The following is a 21,597-nucleotide window of genomic DNA, read 5'->3' on the forward strand; positions in this document are numbered from 1 at the left end:
AAAGTAGCAAAACACAGCCTACTGCTATCTCTGGAAGTCCAACAGTGTCTTTTCTTACTGCAGGAAAACTGCAAGCCATGTTGTCCTGCACTAATCACAATTTTGACTTCCAAGTTTGGTGACCATAACTCCTACAGAAATAGGAGGCAGTTTCCACAGAAAAACTCCAGCGGAGTAAAACTCCAGATACTCAACTCAGTAAACTACCAATATCCAACTATTCAATGCCATTTTTGTTCTTTGCTCTCTGCACTCTTTCCCAAAAATGTGGTTTAAACTCTGCCATGAAGAGGAAAGGAGATGCTGCATTGCTGCATTTCTGAGGTAACCATCAAACAGCCAGGTGAGATGTGTATTTGAAACCAAACGCATAGTTCTTGACTTGGTCTCTCATCAGTAAAGTTTCACAGGCCAAACAGACTTGAAGTGATTGACTATACAAGCTGCTTAGGCAAAACACTACTCTGAAGAAAGAAATTGTTTTTTCTAGTTTTGAATATTTGGGAGAAAGACACTGAGACTTGATGGCAGCTTGGAAACAGGGACAACGGGCTCCTGGGATCCTTAGGAGAAGCAGCATCACTTCTGGTAGCTTCCAAGAGCAGGATTCATAATTATTCTTAGGCAATGGACTACGGTAATATTCGTCTTTCATCTTCTCTCTCACTCATTCACTTATTTCTTCATATTACAATGACATTTTGGCAGATGGGTTCACATACATTTGCAGAATCAACTGTCTTCTCAAATAAACTGCATGTGCAAATTTCCAGTTCATCTCTTCTTTATATACTATTGGATCACCAGTGTTGTTTCAGTATCAGAGGATTTTCTTTCTCTCTCTGCCTGATATGTGGCTGGCTGCACTCCATACTGTCTTTGAAATATATATTATTTTTATAATTCATTCTTTCCTGTTATGGGAACTGCCTAGTGCTTTATAGACAAAAGACAAATGGCTAAGTTCATCCACAGAAATAATATGAAGTGCAAAGCATTCTGTCCTATGTTGCTAAAAACTATTAAATCCAAAGAAAACAAGAAAAACAAATGGTATTTTACCCCTCTTGCCCTCAAAAATTCAGTAACAACAGCTTCCATTTTCCAAGAGCTTTTATAGGAATTTATCTAGTTATTTCTAAAAACATACAGAGACAAACATGTAACTATATAGCCAACTGGGGCAGTTAAAAGGTTCTTATAGAAAATTTTCCAGGTTCTATTCACTTTCACTATTTTAAGCACAGGGAATTAATTTAAAACCCATGAAATCTACAAAAGTGTTAAAAACATTTTAATTGACGGCAGTCCAGCTGGATTTAGAGCTGATTACTTTATATAATCAAAAATATGGGAGATAGAATGTGGAAGGCAAATACATCAACAACTGCTTGGCTGTTTGCAGAAGGGGATTCATCACCTATAGTTTAGAATTTTTTGTGGTGCTTTGCAATGTATCTTGTAAGTCCTTAAAGTAAGAGTTTCACCTAACTCTTGCTCCGGTTCCACTGACAAACCCCACTTGTTCTGTCTTGCACAGAGCTTGCCAACAGATGTTATTTGAAGAAGGGGAATGAATTACGTTCCCCTGGCTTCTGCAGGAGTAAATCAGCACAGAAGGTTCTTCCTAGCAGAAAGTCTGAGGGAAAGAAGAGCCGACAGCAGGGCAAGGTCACAGACAAATGACTGCTTCCTAGACAGGTTCTGGATGCATTTGACTTACTGCGAATGTACAAAGTTATACTCATCTTTCTGTCCAGAATTTCTTGATGGTACAGTCATTGGATGGAAATATGACAGTCCTACCCTTTCCTTGCATGCTTTTGAAGTAGCAACAAATGGCTCACAGATAAGAGATATACTCTTATTCCTCTACCAAAACTGTGATGCCTAGCTAGCTATCTTAATAAAACTTTGCTATGCTCACAATCTGCATCAAAAATGTTTTTGTTTGTTTTGTTTTATTTTGGTGGGTGGTGTTTGTTGTTTTTTAAGTTACTATAATTATTAGCTAAGCACCCAGCCTACACAGAGACATTCTGTAATCAGAAGATTGGGCGTTTCAGAAGATGGGGTTTACACAAAGCCACTGTCTAACACAAATTATGTCCTTTGGGGTTGGCACTGTCAGCAGTTATCCACACAGCATGGGGCTGAAATGCTGAACACGGTGTTATAAATCCTCTTCTTGTTTTAAAATTGTTTCTGGGAATCACTGAACAAGGACTCTGAGGTATTTCAAAGTTGACACTTACAGAAGAAACTGCAGCCATACAGGAGACAAAGACTGATTCACTATTCAGAGCACCGGCTCCTATAAACCCTCTTCCTTCTCTGTCATTCACAAAAAAAGTAAGCTTTTCCGTATTAGTCTTTTCTTCTTGGAATTTGGTACCTGTTAAACAAGGCTGACATTCTCAAACAGGCTATTAAATCACCAGTTCCTCTTCAATTTCAGTATGATCTGGGGACTCAAATCCCCCAATGTTCTTTAAAAAGACTGCCATAGTTGTGAGTAATAAAAGTGCTGAAAAAATATTCTTTATATGTTTTTCTGCTACAAACATGAGAGATGTAGTTACTTCAAATGAATTGCCGCCTGCCAGCTTTTAATTCTTTTTCTCTCAGTTTCTGTAATTCAGAGTTGTTCAAAAAATCTACCTAACACAGCATTGCTTTTTCAGAGCAGGCTGATGGTTTCAGGCTCCAAACAGATTATTTGCATCCCTTGCTAAACTTCTGCCTGCTCCTTTCACAATGTACAAAGACTAATCTCCTCTCTGTAACGACAGCAAATGGAAAACTCAAGCCCGGAATTCTTTTGTTCTCCCTATAAATGTGAAAAACTAAGTTTTTGTTTAAAAAAATAAACAGAACCAAGAAAAGAGCTGCAGCTCCAGGCCCCTGGTGACATGAAGTAATTTGCAATTTAAATGCAACTTCTTCAAAAGGATTACTTTTTTTATTTTGCTGTAATAAATCAAAGATACCTGTTTTAAGCTCCAGGCCACTTACATTTGATTAAAAGTACACTTCTCATCTATACAATAAAACGCAACCCAGCCTATGCCCAGCTCCCACACTCACACATTATGAGAAATTTTCTTTCTCCCACTTTTTGCACCTTTTCAAATGCCTGTTTGTAATTGTAGTATTCCAGTGTGCCCTGAGGATCAAAATTAAAAAATGGGAGGCGGATGGATCAAAGCTGGTGACAGAACATATCCCAGAGTGACAGAAGCAGCTTCAAGCTGAGTGATTCCGTGTTTCCAACTGTTCCAACCTGGCACGGGAAAAGAAGGTCTCTTTAAAAGAAGCAAGTCCCAGGGCATTTATAGCAAGTTACTACTTGAAACGGTTGTGATGCCTCCTGTGAAAACATACAAAGACTATGGCACTTACAACAGGAAGAAAAAGAAATCAGTAAAATTATAACACTAAACAATGAAATGGAATTACAAAGTGAAGATACAATTTCTAGGACAGTAACAGCCTGGAAAACTGAAACTTTGACTTTACTCCCTTCTCTTGTTGTCTCTTGCAGCAAAGGCAGAGGTAATTATGACAGTCCTTTCCTCAGACCAACCAGTCCACACCACTACTACTTTATGCAAGAGAAACCATTATTACAGTACTTCAGGCAGAAATAGCAGATAAACCATACGAATTTCTTATCCTATCTCCCATACTTCCCTAAATAGTACTGCTGCTACAGTGGCTGAAGTGCACTAGCAGCACTGGATGATCACTCCAGAGTTCAGTATTTGGGGAGTTGCCCAAGTGTAATTTTTTTTCATAAGTATTTACTGAAAAATACAGACTCTTGAGAACTAAAAGATTTTAAATAGCTGAGATTTTTTTATATAGTTTTTCTTTATAAAATGATATTTATGTTTAAAAAATTGCCAATATTTAACTTCAATAATATTTCATTACTAGTATTATATATTATTAGCATAGAGTCACAGAATCATTGAGGTTGGCAGGCACCTCTGGAGATCACCTAGTCCAACCCCCCTGCTGAAAGCAGGAACAGCTACAGCAGGTTGCTCAGGGCCACGTCCACTTAGGTTTTGGATATCTCCAAGGATGGGGAATTCACGACTTCTCTTGGCAACTGGTTCCAGTGTTTGACCACCCTCACAGTAAAAGTTTTTTCTTATGTTTTAATGGAATTTCTTGTATTTCAATTTGTGCCCAATGCCTCTTGTCCTGTTGCTAGATACCAATGGGAAGAGTCTGGATCTGTCTTCTTTATACCCTCCCCCCGCTCCATCAGACATTTATACACATTGGTAAGATTCTCCTGAGCCTTCTCTGCTCCAGGCTAAACAATTTCAGCTCTCCCAGCCTCTCCCTGTATGACAGATGCTCCAAGCCCTTAAGTCACCCTTCTCTAGACTCACCCCAGCATATCCATGTCTTTCTTGTACTGGGAATCAATTTGAATAATGATTCAAATTATTTTAAAAGTGTCTTAAAACCTGTATATAAAAAAATCCCTTTTGGAGTTTTATTTTTCTGATTTAGCCAGTGAACTGAAAAAACAGATCATTTATTTGTGTCAAGGCAAAAACATGGGTGTCCTAACTGCAGTCTGAATTGTCTAACAGACCTTTAATTTTATAGTGTATTCTGAATTGTTACCCCAAGATACTTGCTGTACCACATGCTGATACTTCATTAAATAAATGATAATAATAATAATGAGAAGATAATGGGAGAACATTTTCCAGGTAGAAGGAAGTACTGCTGTACTTTAGCTGGGGAGCACAAAAGATTTGTTGAGAAGTTTAAAGATAAGGAAAGTATCTGAAAAAGTCATTACAGGGTCAACTACTATTTAAATTACAAGCAGTCACCAATGACTTCAGATTTATAGTGATCTGTGGTTAGTGTTATCCTCATAGAAAATAGCAAAGTCCTGATTCAAATATTTGCCCAACATTATAGTGAGGGCTCCTAAAACCTTATCACCTCACTAACAAAAATGTAGAAATCCTACAGCTGCCATTTCTGCAGTATTAACATGATGCTCAGTACTATTATCCCATAAAATAAATTTGCTGCGGAACTCCAAACAGCCTAAAAATGCATGCCAGAGTTACAGAGCTGATTCTCTGAGACAGAATGACTGCTTCATTGAAACAGAACAACGGAGACATCCAATGGACCCTTGTGTTTATTACAGCTGATTATTTCTTCTTTCCATCATTGCTTATGCCCTTTCTGCAGTATATTTAACTGTACCTTCTGATCACACCCACACGCTATGCCACACCATGCCCTTCCCGAAGGGGCTGCTGTCCACATCAGAATGCCTTCAGGTCCTTGTCACATCCTTACTAGGTTCCTCTCTGTTTCTGCTCATTTAAGATTTTTCACATTTCATTGCATATAAGTCACTCTATATTAGAAAAAACTATCTTCCTCTCCACTTTGCTAAATGTTCTATTCCTTTGGATGTGACTACATTTTAGGATTCAGTTACACCATGGCTTATTAGTTCCTCTCCTAAATGCCATCTGCTACGGTCACTTTCCAAACTCCTACAATTTTTATAGACTTTTTTTTTCCTACTAATAATACTTTCTGCAAAGATACTCACACTGATCATTTCCTTTGTGTACTGAAACCTGGTATATTTATTTCCTATATCTGAATCCTTAACCACAATCCAAAACGAAGGCAATTTCACACAGGCCACGACACACAGCCTGGGATGCCATCCATCAAGTGGAGGTTCCCTGTGTTGTCCCACGCATGTAACTCCCATTAGACTAAGTGAAGATTCTGAGCAGATTATGGACACACTGAAGCCACAAGATGAGCAATCTGATTGTGCTAACACTTTCCCTTCTGCCTGAAAATTAGATTTGCTTCTATAAATATTTCCCAGGCAATTAACAGGATTTTGAATATAATTATTGTATAAATATAAATATGCAGAGCTAGAAAGCTATTGCTTTTCCAATTGTAAATTCCTCAATAAAAACACAAAAGAAGAGCAGAGTAAAAGCATTTACCATAAAATGCTTGAGAAATATCATTAGGTCCTTGCTCAAGTAACACTGTCCATCCTTTCATTAAATCTAAAAATGGATGAGAATTCTAATGTGCCACTATTGCTGTATATAGGCACAAACTCTTGCCAGATAACTTATTCCGAAAGGGTTCTCTTTAGCTGATGTGGGAACCTCACTAGTTGAAGCACAGATAAAATTTACAGAATTTGACCTCTTGTAAAACATTTGCTTTGTATTAGTTCTTTACGCATTTTATTTTGGATGAATGTGCTGATGACAAAATTAGTCATTTTAGATTGCAGATACACTCAAATACAGTGGAAGATACCAGCCAATATGCAGAGCAGAGGAACGGCTTCATCTATGTCCAAGTGTCTTGAGTGTTAGACATTTTAACACACAGGTAATTTGTGCTCTTGTGACTCCTTAGACTGTCTACACTTATGTTATCCTTAGAGAAAAGAAACCTTGACCAAAAAAAAACTTCTGCTGCTGTTGAGGACCCCAAAGAATTGTTCCATTTCTGTATGATCATAATATAAGAAGGCTTTCACTCACTTTCTGCTCAATCTTAACTCAGGCAAAAATCCACAGCAACTGAAGTAGAAACTTTTACCTTTGTGGAGTTGAGTAGAAAATAGACCTCAGATGTGGATTTTAATGTTTGTTTCTCCTGTGTTCTTTTACTTTAGGCAGGTACCTGCAGGCAAATTATTCTTATAACTTTTTTGAAGAGTCAACCAGCAATTCAAAGAATTGCTAAAAATACAGAAGCAGAGCATGCAAAAACCTGAAAGGCATAAATATATCATTAATATGGAAATCTAAAAGAGGAAGTGCATTTCCAGTAGGTTACAGCTCTGAGAGAACTGCCATATTTGCTTATTCCTGATCGATGTTGTGGGAACAAGAGAGAATTCAGGGAGAAAGATAAGGGGGCACACGGGAAAAACAGTACGTGGCAGCCAAAGCACACCACCCTTTTGCAACATGAGTAACGAACTAGCTGGTGAAGACCAGACAGTTTGTTCCAGCTGCACAGCGGAGGAGGGAGCGATACGGAGGTATCACGGTCTGCCCCGACCACAAAGGGTTGCATCCCAAAAAATAATTGCTGCTCACGGACTAACTGTTGACCTATAGTACCCCCAGCCTCATTATCCCTGCTTACCATATTAAAAATCACGCCCTTTGCTGCATAATGATATGTAAATAAGGGGGGCATACCCCCAACAACCACGCAAATGGCAATCTGGCCAATGAAGTATGTCTGCCGCGCTTCCACATCCCACCTTCAGCAACTATAAAACAGCGGATAGCTCGCTAAAGTTTTTGGAAGGGAAGAAAATTGAACCGCCGACCTGTTCACCGGAGATGCTGACGAGCGAGCCTCCTTCTCCCTCCCCCAAACAGGGACGCCTCTTTGGTAAGACTTGCGCCTCCGACAAACGTCGGACGTTACCCGGGAAAATATATTATTATTGAAAGCGCTTAACTGTTAGTTTGAGCTCATAGAAAGAAAATTTGTAGCAGCAAGTGCATTTATCAACGGCACTTCCGAACCTGTTGTATCTGTTGCTTTAATAAAATCTTATTCTTTTTGCTTTGCGGAACTGTCTCAGGGAAAGTCCTCAAACAGGCGGGCTCTGGCAGGCAAACGTAAATTATAAAGATAAGGAAGGGCCTTCCGTCCCTCCCTTTCACGCGACAGATGTATCGGTCACAGATCATACAGGTGGCTACATAGATTCTCTGAATTGAAGGACAAATGTTAAGCATTATTTGGTCTTTGTCACAGTATTGACACAATGATTGCAAAAAGAGATGCCCATCTTGGCATATAAAATGCTGTCAGAAGAATGAGGAGGCACTACAAATAACCTGGAACATGTTGAAAACACTATCAGCTACGACAGAGAAGAGAGACCAGCCATTTTGCAGTGCAGCATTCTGCAAGTATTGGACCTCACAGCCTGAATAAGATTCTAGATTTAAGCCACACTTCCATGTTAAATGGAGATTTCAGTTCACTTCCCCCACATTATGGAAACCTTGGACAACCAATAGCTTTCTAGTTGAGCAGTTCTACAACTGTGCACAAGAAAATTTCTGAAGGTTTTTCCCCTCATATTTGCATGGCATGAAATTTGGAAGGAAGATGATGATTTTTAGCAACTATTTGTATATTATGCCAAGTTGAATGCACTGGGTAAATTAAGTTACCAGAGATATTTGCATTTTCTCCTCTAATGCTATAATTATCATAAAGTCAGTTTGAAATGTAAGCATCATTTCAACCTCAGAGGCACTAAATCTAATGCAAAGACCTCATAAATCTTAAATAAGTGGAGAAGGAAGAGACTCTGATCTATGTTGCTCTGCTGTTCACAGCACTCACACAGAGGTTGAGGCTAACCAGTAAAAAGTCAGCAAATCACAAGAAAATTATGTCCAGTTTTAGAAGTGACAGAATAGCAAATATCTTTGTTTAGTAACAGTGAGCTATTTTTTATTGTTCCTTCACAGTAATGACTGTGACTCACAATGCTTTTCATAGGTACAAGCTCTCCTACCTCAAATATCACCATGCTATGATCTTCCTAAATGACCAACAGCTTCAGCAAGCCAGCACATCTCTGTTAAACACAGTAGTTTGCCACATGACTGTGCTCTTTTTATGGGACTGAAGGGCACAGATAATGACAAGAGAAAGCTCTCAGGCATGAAAAGCAAAGTGATTTTGTGGTAATGTAACTGTTCTGGTTTGCAGCATGATTTTCTTTTTTTTAAATAAACAGTTACAAAGCTAGGGTCACTCTATACATTAATATAAAGGTGCATTAAGAGTACCTTGTATTCCTCTTTCTATATACAAACAACTAAAATGACAAAGTTGCATTATTTTGATACCCCTGCTTCCAGAATATAAGGTGATATTACTTTAACTATTGTAAAGTATAATGGCCAAGAATTATGGAAGACACGCATTCATCCACTTTTTCCTAAAGAAGGAAAGAGCTCATAAAACTTTCAGGTTTAATTAAATATCCTACTTGCCTGCTATAAATACAGGAGTGAAAGGCAAGAACCAAGAAAGTAATATTGCTAGCTAGGTATACTGGAAGTAGCTAGTATAAGTTAGTTTTCCAGCAGTGTGCAAATATCCGACTCCCAAGAGCGTTATCTTATTTCTTCCTCTTTTCGACTGCCACTATATTTTCTTCTTCTTCCTCCATCTTTCTATATTTTCTTTGTCATTGCTTCATTTTTATGCTTGCAAGGAATTTGTAATTTTCACTACTTTCCATTGCATTTCAGTTTATTTCTGATATAAGGGAAGGAACAGAGAAACAACATATAGGCACCAAACTATCAATAGATTTCTGGTATTTTTCCAAGTGATTATGGCTGAAAAGGACAGAATTTCATCTTAGGACCTGTCCCTTCATTCTTTGCAGCACCTGCTAGTATAACTTAACATCTTTAGGATTCACATGAAGATTTGTGAACCCTTCCCTCCTTTCATTTGGTGAGATGGAAGCAGTCAGAAAATTCATCTCTTCATCACATCCCACTCTCTCTCTTCTTTTGACTCCTCATGTTACTCTCCATTCTGTTGTCCCTCTGGTCTTTTATAGATGGCTTTTTTCTTGCCTTTTAATGACCCTCTAGTCATCTTCTAGCTTAATAAATTTCTCCCTTCTTCTTTACCCCACAACTGATTTTTCAGCTTTCTCCATTTGTCTTGAGGTTACCTTTTTTCTTTGGAAACTATGGCAAAAAAAGGAAGAGCAGGAGTTTGTAATATCTAGCAGAAGTGAATACAACTGTGTCTAGGAACCAGAAGCACAAAGTGAGGCAAAAATTGACATGCAAGGAAAAAGGAGGGGAATTTTGCCAGAAGATGGAATCTTCCCCATAAGGTGTTTTCAGCAAACGTGCTTAATTCTCTTGGCTCTTGGTTTATTAGCGGTGTTCAAGTTTATTATATTATCAGTCTCCAATCCAAGAAGGAAGAGAAAAAACTGTGAATTTTTTTTTGCCTTCTCAGAGTGGCTACAAAACAGGAAATCTTTTAGTATTAAAGATATTTATTATATTTTATCAGCAGTATTTGAAGTGCATTTACATAAATAATATCTGTTCATCTGAAATCATCCCCCATGTATGTAACATCTATTGATACACCTGGAATTCTTCTGTGACATATTTAGTGTGTGACTTCTGTGCTTATGCAATTAGGTGTTGGTAATAGCCTTTAACTGCCCTCATCCCTGCAGTATTAATATTTATACGTGTTTAAAAAAAAAGATACTAAAAAGATACTACACCTGATTCATGCTTCATTCTCAACAAATCAGTGTGGCATCTGCATCTTCTCTTATCTTTCTATTGTGGGCTCTTTCTAACAGTGAATGAGGTACCCAACAGACAGAGAATCCAGTTCTTCAGTTGTAAAAGCTGTGTGCAAATAGGCACCGGTAAAATCCATTCCTTCTTATTGAAAAACAAGCACACACACAGAGAATGAATCAGACTTGTAAAGGTTATTTGGTTGCTTATTTTATCTATATGATTTGCCCTTCACATAATGGGGCAACAGACAAAGAGTGTTCTCCCCTACCTGTAGGTTGTATAATGGTGTCACGACACCCACCACTCTGAAGAGCTGAAGGAGAGGTTGGCAGCATAGACCTTTGGTTGCTTAACTTATCCTAACTCCACTGACGTCAAATAGATCTGCCTATGCAGCTGTCGACATCAGCCATTCAAGACAAGGCCCCCTACTAACTGAAAAAACAAACCTTGGAATTAACAGGTCTGATATACTCAGCTGATTTAAAACAAGAGGTAACAAATCCATAAATCACCTTTAACACAGAGAGTAACTAGCGATTTATTAGTGATGTGGAATGATCTTAGCATCCGCAAATCTGAATCAGCAAGCAAAGGAATCCAGAAAAAGCAGAATGCTTTAAAGATTATTCCTATTCAGGGAAACGTCTAACAAACTTGCTACAAACTCTATTCTCCCACAAATAGTTACATTTCTCTATTTTTTTAATAAACTCATTTATTCACATATGATACATAAAATGTAATTTAAATGGTAAATATTTTAATTTTCAGGAAAAATACTATATATAATGTTGGAAATGTATTCCCATTTTATTTTCATTTTTGATTTTGGTACAGACACCTTACAATATAATTCCTTCACTTGGGGTTACTTTTTGCTGAGTGAAATAGCACATATTTATTATTGGACCATATTCCCAGACATGAAAGCTTTAGACATGGTCTTCATAGGACCTCTCATTCCTCGATTCATTTCTGCTTTAGAAAGAAACACAAGATCTCTGCAACTTTGCTGTAGTAGAAACTAAGTTTCACCTGGTAGCAACTAGAATTGAGCATCAAAAGAGCTAGTGATAAGCTTTGCAACTTTATTTGGAAACTGAACAAATACTGACAAATATACTCTTCTCCCTAAATTATCCAAACTGCTCTGGTTCCAGCCATTTAGACCTATCTCTAGAAGCAAGAGAGGAACCATTTCAGAAAGACCCACAGTCACAGAATGATCTAACTCATTACCAAGATTGAACCCTATGGAGTTCTTTTTTTTTTTTTTTTTTTTTTTTAATGTGAGAACAACAGAATTTGTACTTAATGTCAAATGCATCACTGCACTGATTATCTACTGCTTATAAAATTCTCTCTATATAATGAAAATACACAAACAGACTATTTTTGTTCCAGAAGCAAAGTATACCATGCAGAACTAATTCTAATTATCATGATATTGGTTCCATGTGACATGTGGTGTGAAATAGGAATGCATTTTGTTTCAACTTTATAGTATTCTGCATTCATTGAAAACAAGATTCCTTTCCAGCAGAAAAGTCTTGGAGGAAGTTTTAAATAATTCCTTTTTCATTAGAAAAAGTGATGGATTCAGGGTAATTAGGAAATCAAAGCTGTTTAGCTAAATTATTTCTTTACATAAAAATATTCAAGTCCTATTTTTTAATTATTATTTATTTTGTAATTTAGCATTTGACTGAATCAGAAATGTTTTAGTATTCCAAAAAAATGGAAAATATTTTATTATTTTATTTATTATACCCACTGCTGTGCACAGCAAAATAAAAATTCAGAATGAGAGTACGATAATTAGGTGTAACATCCATGTGCTTATCTGATTCTGGAACTCCGGTTTTACCTTCGCTCCAGTGAAGCTGCATACCACCGCAGAGACACACAGAGCTGATGCAACACTCGGTGTTTGGGCTTGCAGTCCTTGTTTGTGTGAAGGACTAAGACACACTTTTAGGTAAATACAGTTGTGTGAACATTGTTAAAATATTAATTCCAGCTAACCTCTCAAACATGAGAAAGGTGGGGTAATTTACTAGTAAGCAAAGTTCCCTGAGTAGTCCTAATATACAATCACTTCTCCATCTTTCTTAAATCTTTCCCATCTTCCTCAAACTCTTTATGGCCACGTCAGGCTACTCTGGTTGAGAAGGTGGCAAGCATTCTCTTCTCTACTGATCTAAGTACAAGAGATAAAGAGAGCTTGTGATGGATCCTGCAGAACAAAACAAAAACAACCTAAATAATAAAGTGATATAGTCAGAGTGAACCCACAGCGTGAAAGTATGTGTGGAATACAAATCCTATTTTAAGGTACAAAGCGAGTAGTTTAAGAAACAGGTTACATGAAATAACTGTCTGCAATGATAGGGGTGCAGACTGTAACAGTGAAGATCCCATACAGTTCACTGGTTGGCAATTCCTCCTCTGAAGTTTATTGACTTAACTGGTATGTTATCTAGCGACTGAATGCCGCTGCACTTCATACCTAAAGAGATAATGAGGCAGAGCACAGAAAACAAATCACCTAAGTTCCTGAGCCCTTAGCTGCATCCACAGGGGTAGGCTCCATACGGATGGAGAGATGGATGGCATGTTAAAAACAGGTTGTTCTGATTTAAAAAGACAATGGATTTCCAAGAATTGATTCAAATAGTTAACAAAACAGGATTCTGGACAGGAAGTTTTGTGATCACTGGAGAGCAAAAACCAGAACAAGGCATGAAAATTGCTTTAAAATAAAGGAAAAAATAATCTCCTTTCACAAAAAACGCATGCAGGGGGATGTCTTTTGAAAATGCGCTAAAACTAAATAGGCATTAAGCCTTCTGTCTCCTTGACACACTAGGGATTAATATGTGGTGGCAAAAACAAGTACTGATGAATATTTAATATCATGCCAACAATGAAATAAAAGGCAGTGTTGCAACCGTTTCTGAATCTGATGGCTTGACTGAGCATGGAAGAAACTTTATCTGCAGGAGATGCACTGGCACGTAATAGCTGAGGACTGACTCACAAATAAAAGTTATGTTGTTGAAAAACAATGATTAGAAAGTCCTGAAGCAAAAACAGCCTAAGACAGGACAAGTATATAGCAACACAGAGAAGAGTAATTCAGTATTAGACAGTAAGAATGCATCATAATTTTACTGGAGTGGATAAAATTTATAGATCATCTGGATACCTACAATAATCTGTTGTACAGTTGAATTCTAAGTGTAGGTGAACAAAACACACTTCATGAGACTTTATTTAGAGGCAGTTATGCTTCTTCAGAGGAAGTGTGGCACATGGGGGTATAAAATATATTTTTATTATTTACAATATTAATAATATCAATAACTGTTATATTAACTTCTTCTCTCAAACACCTAGAAAGCAGCATGCATATTTGATACAGTATGAGACACAAGGCTGGGGAAGATAAGCAGACGACTGCAGCAGCATCACAGAGACCCACATAACCTCTGTACAACCTGGCACTCTCAGCAACGGAGAACAGCCGAGAGGTCAACAAGTGGACAGTAAGATGATAAAGTAACAGCAAAATAACTACACAGATTTACCACCTTACGCAGCACGTAGCTCAGAGAAGCACATCTATACAGGGCCTTCTGGCACAGCAGGCACTTCCACGCCTGTTGCAAGCAGCGTGACAGACAGTGGCCTTGGTACACCCACAGACACACTTGGGAAAACACTGGAGAATGATACCACTGAGTTTGTAGGCTAGTCAGCCTACTCAAAGATTTGCAGAACTTACATCAAACACCTCATGACCCAGAGAGAGCCTTTCCTTCAATAAAAAGAGAAAAATGAAATAAAACAGATCTACACTTCAGTATAACAGGTTCAAATATGCTCTGCTTATTTATAAATCTTCAGAAAAAGCTTCTGCATATTTATCTTCCAAGACAAGTGAAGACCAGAGAAAACTTTGTAATTTGTCTGAAAAATATGGTTCTGTTACACATATTAGCAAGACCTCATTCACGATTTGCTGGCTGGAGTGACCTTCACTCACTACTAGTTAGACTTTGCAGCTTGTTACCTCTGTGAAGAAACTCTGACCACAGGTTTTATGTTCTATAATAAATGAGACAAATAGTACGAGATACAGGTGACCACTTCTGTCAGCAGAATCATAGGAGATGAAAGGGAAAACAGGTAGCAAATACTTTTGAATTTTTTTTTAGTAAATTCAGGGTAGGCATCTAACAGTTTGCTACCGACTGCAATCCACAGAAGTTTCTCAGTAAGCAGAAAATGACAAGATTCACCCCAACTCAGTGCAAAAGGAAGAACCAGCAAATTGCAGATTTTTTCTGTGGTTTTTGCTTGCTCGTTTGTTCGTTAGTTATTTCAGTCAATTTATCCTTGGCTCTGTGACCTCGAAGGGTGTTCACGCTTCACAGTTCATAACTGCAGGAATACATTGTTTTGTTTGGCCCACAATAAAAATTTCTTTGTGTAATTTTGCATGTCATGGTCTCTTCCAGCCATTGAAATACATATCTTTAAGGGACAAGAATTACTTACTTGTGCTAGGTTGGAGTTATAGCCCTGTGGTAATGTTTCCCTCTACAGTGATCCACTGCTATTTTTTCCCTGTAGGTTTGCTCCCTCCCTAAATATAAAGCCAAGAAAAAAAATATAGCATCGAAATCATAAAGGCGAAAAAAAAAAACCTTTTTAAAGGCTTTCCCTCTGAAGACTTGTAGCCTACTATGAAAACACTCTGAACAATTTTCTTAGGTAGCTGTCTGTGAGAAACCTATACAATTACTCTGTAGAAATGTTCATGTGCAACAAAATACCTCTTGCCATTCAAGTTACCTTACAACCCCTGGCATTTTTGCACTGCCTGGTATGAAGATAGTTGAGAAACTCAGAGTTCTTCAGCATGAAGAACATGAAGTCTCATGTACTTCAGTGAGATCCAAAAGACCCGACACATGCTTACTTGGGATACAACCTCTTTTAGCACTTCCCTACAGGGTATACCAGCCAGTAGCAACACCGGCACAGCCCTCCTGTTCAGCAGCTGAAGGTATTTTGTTATAAGAGAGACCTTAGCAAAATAGCCCAGTCAGTGAGCAACCTACGTGGAAAATATGCAGGAACTGTTTTCATGCAAATGTCTAATGTATACTTATACTTAAGCACATTAACAAAGGATACAGTAAGTTAGGTTCATGTCACCTTACCTTTAGCAATCATGTAAGCATTGACAAGGCTTGTAAAGATGACCAAACAAGTCAATGGTAGAATAGAAAGCAGAAATCCAGTTATTTTAACTAGTAAAGCATATTGGCTCCTGAAGATCAGATATTCTCATCAGCTACCTGAATATAAAAGACAACATATAAGATGTATTCTCTTCTATTCCATAAACAGGTCTCCAAGTCTGAATGATGTATAATTTCACAACTGAGGCAAAACAGTGTGCAACATCTACAAGGAGCATAACAGAGTCACGGATTTTTAGATGAGAAAGGCTTGTTAAGGAACCTTGTCTCTGACAAAGTAAATATTTATTGGTATTCACCTCTGAACACCAAGTAAACTAAGAACTTGTTTAAAGCTGAAAGGCAGATATACCTAAGGTTGGAGACCCATTACTCCATCAGTTTTATGAGTATGAAGTCAAATTAGATGAGGGCCTAAAGGACACCTCAGCAGAAATATTTTAACTTAGAAGCACATTGGCCACAGATTTGTTATTCTTATGCAACTTACAAATCACCAAAACCAATTAAAACTTTCAAGAACAGTTCAGAAATAAAACACAAAACATGACCAAAGTTTAAAATATGTGATTCAACCTTAACATAGCTCCAGAAAAATAAAGCTGTCAAACTCCTGTTCAGTCATCTCAACTCTGAAATGCAACCTAAATACACCAAACTTTTGATAAATATTTCTGTAGTTGAAGTAATCAGTTGAGCACAAAATTAAAAAGTGACAGCACAGGGCTAGCTGATGTGTTTTGTTATTGTCAGTATAAAAATAGTTACACTCTGGTCCTCCTCTTATAGAAACCAGATAAAACTTGCTACTGTCCTCAATGAAAACACAACAGAGACTTTAATTTATGATCAGAATTGCTCTTCAGTGCTGTCAATAAAATATTTTCTCTAAATATACCCCGTAAAATTATAAAAATCTCCTGAAGTCTCTCAAAGACATTAAATCTGAAACTGCATTTTAGTCGATAGAAATGTCTTCTTCAGTATTTCATACCATAGATCATCTTATATAAGAGGTCACCTAAGAATACTTCTCATATTTTTCTTTCCCCTGAAGTGGCTTATGTCAGGTGCTTCAGGGGAAGGCAAGGCACTTCCATAACATTCTCAAGAGCATGATATTATACCATAAAAGAAAAAAATACACACTTGACCCTACCTCATTATTAGCTTAGGCCGTAAAGCATTTTGCTTTTACAGTGTCAAAAAGATGGTTTCATCTTTAGGAAGGAAATCATCTTATTCCTGGCTTTGTATCTGCACTTTCTTAACTGAAAAATTTGAAGACTTATATTCTTATTATAGCAGGGTACCAAGAGAGAGAACATCCCAGCAGCAGTAATAAACAAGATATGTCTGCATCTCTAGTATACCATCTCAACACATTAAAATACAGCATCCCATTAAATGCACAGATATAATGTAGAGCATAGAATAGTGTTTAACTGTTCTCCTCTTCAAACACTACTTCTGCAGAAACATAATAAACACAATGTGTTTTTGAAATAATATCTAACATCTATGGCAAAATATTATCCGTAGCACTACTAAGTGTATAAACTGGTAGTTTTGATTCCTGTCACACACAATTAAATGTGCTCTAGGAAACAAAGCTAAAAATAAAAAGGATAAAGTAATACTTGAAAGTGACCATAATGACTAAAGCACCATGTACTTAAAAATTACATTTGCATGTTCCTGTGCATCCCCAAAGTTTAACACAATTCTCTGTAAAATCCCCCTATTTAATCACAATCAGAAAAAGAAAAGATTTTTTTTTTTTTTGGGACCCAGTGAAACATAATCACTTCTCAGCTCCTGGAGAATGACCATCTCTTTGTTGTATGACTTTACACTTTACGTGCTGCAGCAGCAAAGGGTTTGTGGCAGACAGTGACAATGCCAAGAGTATCCTCAAGTCTGTGATAGCAAAGCAATGGATCAAACAGGTTTACATGCATATGACCATAAATCCAGTCAGAAATCCACAACTATTCAGCCTTCTACTCTGAAAAACCTAGAGGAGTCAGAAATAGGTTAAAGCTCCTAAAAAGGCTTATTGACTTTCCCATTCCTCATTAGCATATGTAACCTGAAAGCTATTATGCACCAACAGTCACTGCTGCATGCAGAGATCTATGCAGTCTAGTAGATTAATTAGCTTGTGCACATTGAAGCAGGCCACTTCTTTAGAACTGTGTGTGGCAAATGATAGGACCCCAAAGTGCACCATAAAGTGATAGTATCATAATGCATGACAAACGATAATTCTTCTCCTTGTCTCAGTCATTCACAATGGTGATGGTAGCTCAGAGCTTCAGCATAACAGATTTCTTAATTGCTAGGTATGTGCCCTAGGTACCATATAGAATGGATGGGCTAAAGGTACTTAACCAGCTGGCGTTGTACGTACTAAGTACTGGTGAAACTCAACAACTCTGCAGATCTAGGGCTGTAGTGGGGGAGCAATATAGCTGGGCTGGTGACAAAGGGTGCTTCCAAGCTACCATGGACATCTACGCACTAGCTGTCAAAAGAGGATTCATATCCATCTAAACACCCAAAAGACACAACAGTGAGCTATACCTTTTCCCTGCTTTTCTTGATGTCGGGCATTAATAAGTGTCACTTAGAAGATCATTCTCAGGGCAATGCCAGCTGTACTTCACTCAAATCGTGTTAAACTGTCATCATCGCAACTCCACTTCTTTATATATGCCCTAAAGTAGCATTAAATGTTCTCTCAAATGCTACAGAGTAGGTATGACGCTTGTACCAGGATATATTAATTTACACGTAGTATGGAAAATGTTACTACTTTCATACGAGGTCTTGAAGATGGTGTGTCTTATGCTTTTGTATTTATAAATAACTTATTCTCATAGACCTGAGCACTTTTGTAATGAGCTACTTGTTATATGGATTGCACAGGATTCGGTAATACTGCAAAAATCACATAAATGTTTTATGTTTGCTAAATGAAGAATCTCGTCCCAAGACCAGTATATTGTGTACACAAATATCCTCTCACTAGTCAGAGCAAAAGATTTTATTCTTATTTGGTTGCTTTCTTGATTGCTTGCCTAGGCTTTAAACACAACCTAAGGGAATTAAGGCATTCTCATACAATAAGTTTCAACTCTTGAGTATTCAATAGAGAAATAGATATTTTGAAACACTTGTATCCTGTGTTAAACAGGGAAAATTTTACTTCTTCCAAGAAAAGGATTATTTTTCAGATATCTGTGCACAGTCACTGTATTGGTTGATGACAACCTGTTGTGAAGCTTAATTCTTAATCTAGAAAGATAATCCCACACTTTTATGAGTTTAAGAAATGTTAAGTTACACTATTGTAATTACATTCCCTTTGAATGTATTAACAATCCAGAGTTAAAGTAGCAATGCATTTTTAGGAAAGAAACCACCCTATGGATTTCATGACTTTCATATGGAAACAAGCCTTTCAATATTCCAGAGGCTTACAAAGTTTCTTTCTTACCTGACTGTTTTTCATATCACAAATGCAAAATTTTTTATAGACTAAACTAAAGAATATTGAGCTCTTATTGGACTTTTTAGCTAACCTGTCTGTACATGTCATCTGCCATAATATTATTACAGAAGGTTATTCTATAAATGTAGCCAACCAATTTACATTTCCTTCCCTCACATACCTTTCAAGACTTTTTTCCAAGCAATCCCCTGTTTTAGGAACCCCATCTGCCATCTTCTATCCTCTCTTCTTTTAAACCCCTCTTCAAAACACTCTTACCTTCTAAGACCTGAAAACACCAGTCTGTCCTCTTAAGACATAGTAAGACAATTACTTTTTTTTTTTTTAACCCATAAATCATTCTCATTATCCTATGCTGCAATCTAATGTTTATCATGGTCATTCTTCCTCACTACTTCATAGATTCCTAGATATTTTTAATTCTTCCATTTTTCAACCGGGCTTTATCATGGGATGCAGTTCTGTAAAATTTAATTATATGAAGGAATGTTTGCGGGAATCAAACATAGGTTTGCACAAGACCTGAATAAGCTAGTGCTTTTGTCCATAAAGAACTAACAGAGTAGGTCAGATTTTCAAAGATATATAGTTACACTTTTAGAATGTTTAGTTTTTAAAAATCTTTATTTCTGAACTTGTTCATCACTTATAATTAGCTTGAAATTTTCTGCTTGTGTTTGAAATCTGAAGGGGCCTTGTATGCCAAACAGCTTAGCCAATTTTTTCCAACAGTACCATTAAACAACAAAAAAAATATTTCCTCTCCCATCAGTCCTGCTTTTCTCACAGCCTTATCATAGTACTTCTGCAACACTGCGGGCTTACATGCAAAATAGAAAACTTTTAAAATAGGAAAGTTAGAAAAATGTAAAGATTGAGAGACTACTTCCAGAAGAATTTAACCATGTTGCATGCACATTTTTGTTACTTTATTAAGCTTGCAGAGTTGAAGGCCTCTGTCATTCACTGCATGCTGTATAACATGCCTATGCAAACTCTGCTGCGATCCCTGACATTTTAAATGCTGTTCATGCTGCCTTAACAGCTGTCTTTGTGCTGTCCTTATTTGCATTTAATAACCATGTCCACATATAATCTGCTCCTGTACAGGCATGCCCCATTTCTGCAGCAGGTAAAAGCTCCATAGCAGTCACATCAGAAAACTGGGGAGAGGAAACATGGCGATGGCCCATCCATCACTGAGCACTCCAGAGGCAGAAGAGGTAGCTCAGAGGAAGGTGCCTGCTGAACAGCTCATGAATGCATCAGCAGTTATGCTGGTCTTGCACATTCAGGAATTCCCATGTGTGCTGCCAACAGTCTTATTTGGATTCTTATCTAATACACTGGAACACACGGCTTAGTTGGAGACCGTTTTCTGGGAGGCTAAACTGAATAGGGGCCAACACAGTTTACATGGAGGTGGCTGCCTTTTTGTACCAGAAAATGACATTTTTAAAATAAACACTTTGTATAATACTGCAGGTGTAACAAAGTTGCAGAGGGTTCCCAGACATGTTTTCCTACTTTCCTTTCTGTAAAGGATATGTTTAGGAATGGTTTACCTGTACATACCTCCACAAGACATTAAAGTTCTTCATATGAGAGAAATGATTTCTAACAGAACAATAACACAGAGGAGGCAGTTCAAACAGTTGTAATGAACAGAAACTATTTTCTCCTTATCTCCATCTAAAGTTCAAAAACATTTTCCCACTTCTAAGCATTATTTGCTTTCCTTATGACTAAACAAAGACCAGGCACACAAATTATTTTTAAATAAAATATACCTTAATTCTGTAAAGTTATGATTAGTGGAGAGAAAATAAATATTTAGCCAAGGTCTCTCCAGAGCATCGTATTGCTTACCCTGTATGTGTGCAGATCTCCACTGTACTGCAAGGTACACATATATTTCTTTTGGTCTGTGCTCTGCAAACAGCATGCCAAAGTGTGTCAGCCATCCAGGTCCAATGCCCTTTGAAGTCCTTCATTTATCACAACCTTATGTTCCCGCAGATATAACCATTTACAAGAGAAAGAAAGAGAATATTAAATCTTTATCTGTTCTGCCTCACGGCACTGTTAATTTATCACAGAGTCTACAGCAATTGTCAAATTCAGTTCCACTGTGGACTCAGCCCTTGTCCAGGTCCCTCTTAATCCAGTGTCCAGAATTCACGGTTGCATCTTGAATTGCTATTTTAGCTTTGTTTTCACCAGGAAAATTCCAGTTTTTAATTTTCTTTTATTTGAACTGAAGCCTTGATCAGGCAAAACTAGAAAAGCCACACTATCGTAAGTATAAAAACTGGGCTGTATGTTGTGATTAACTTACTATGCTTCATGACAAGGAAATGATGAGGATTCCTCAGTTTTAGTTGCTCAGAATCCAGCATATATTCTATAACAGAGAGATACA

Source organism: Apteryx mantelli, chromosome Z (genome assembly GCF_036417845.1).
Source record: "Apteryx mantelli isolate bAptMan1 chromosome Z, bAptMan1.hap1, whole genome shotgun sequence".
Classification (NCBI taxonomy): domain Eukaryota; kingdom Metazoa; phylum Chordata; class Aves; order Apterygiformes; family Apterygidae; genus Apteryx; species Apteryx mantelli.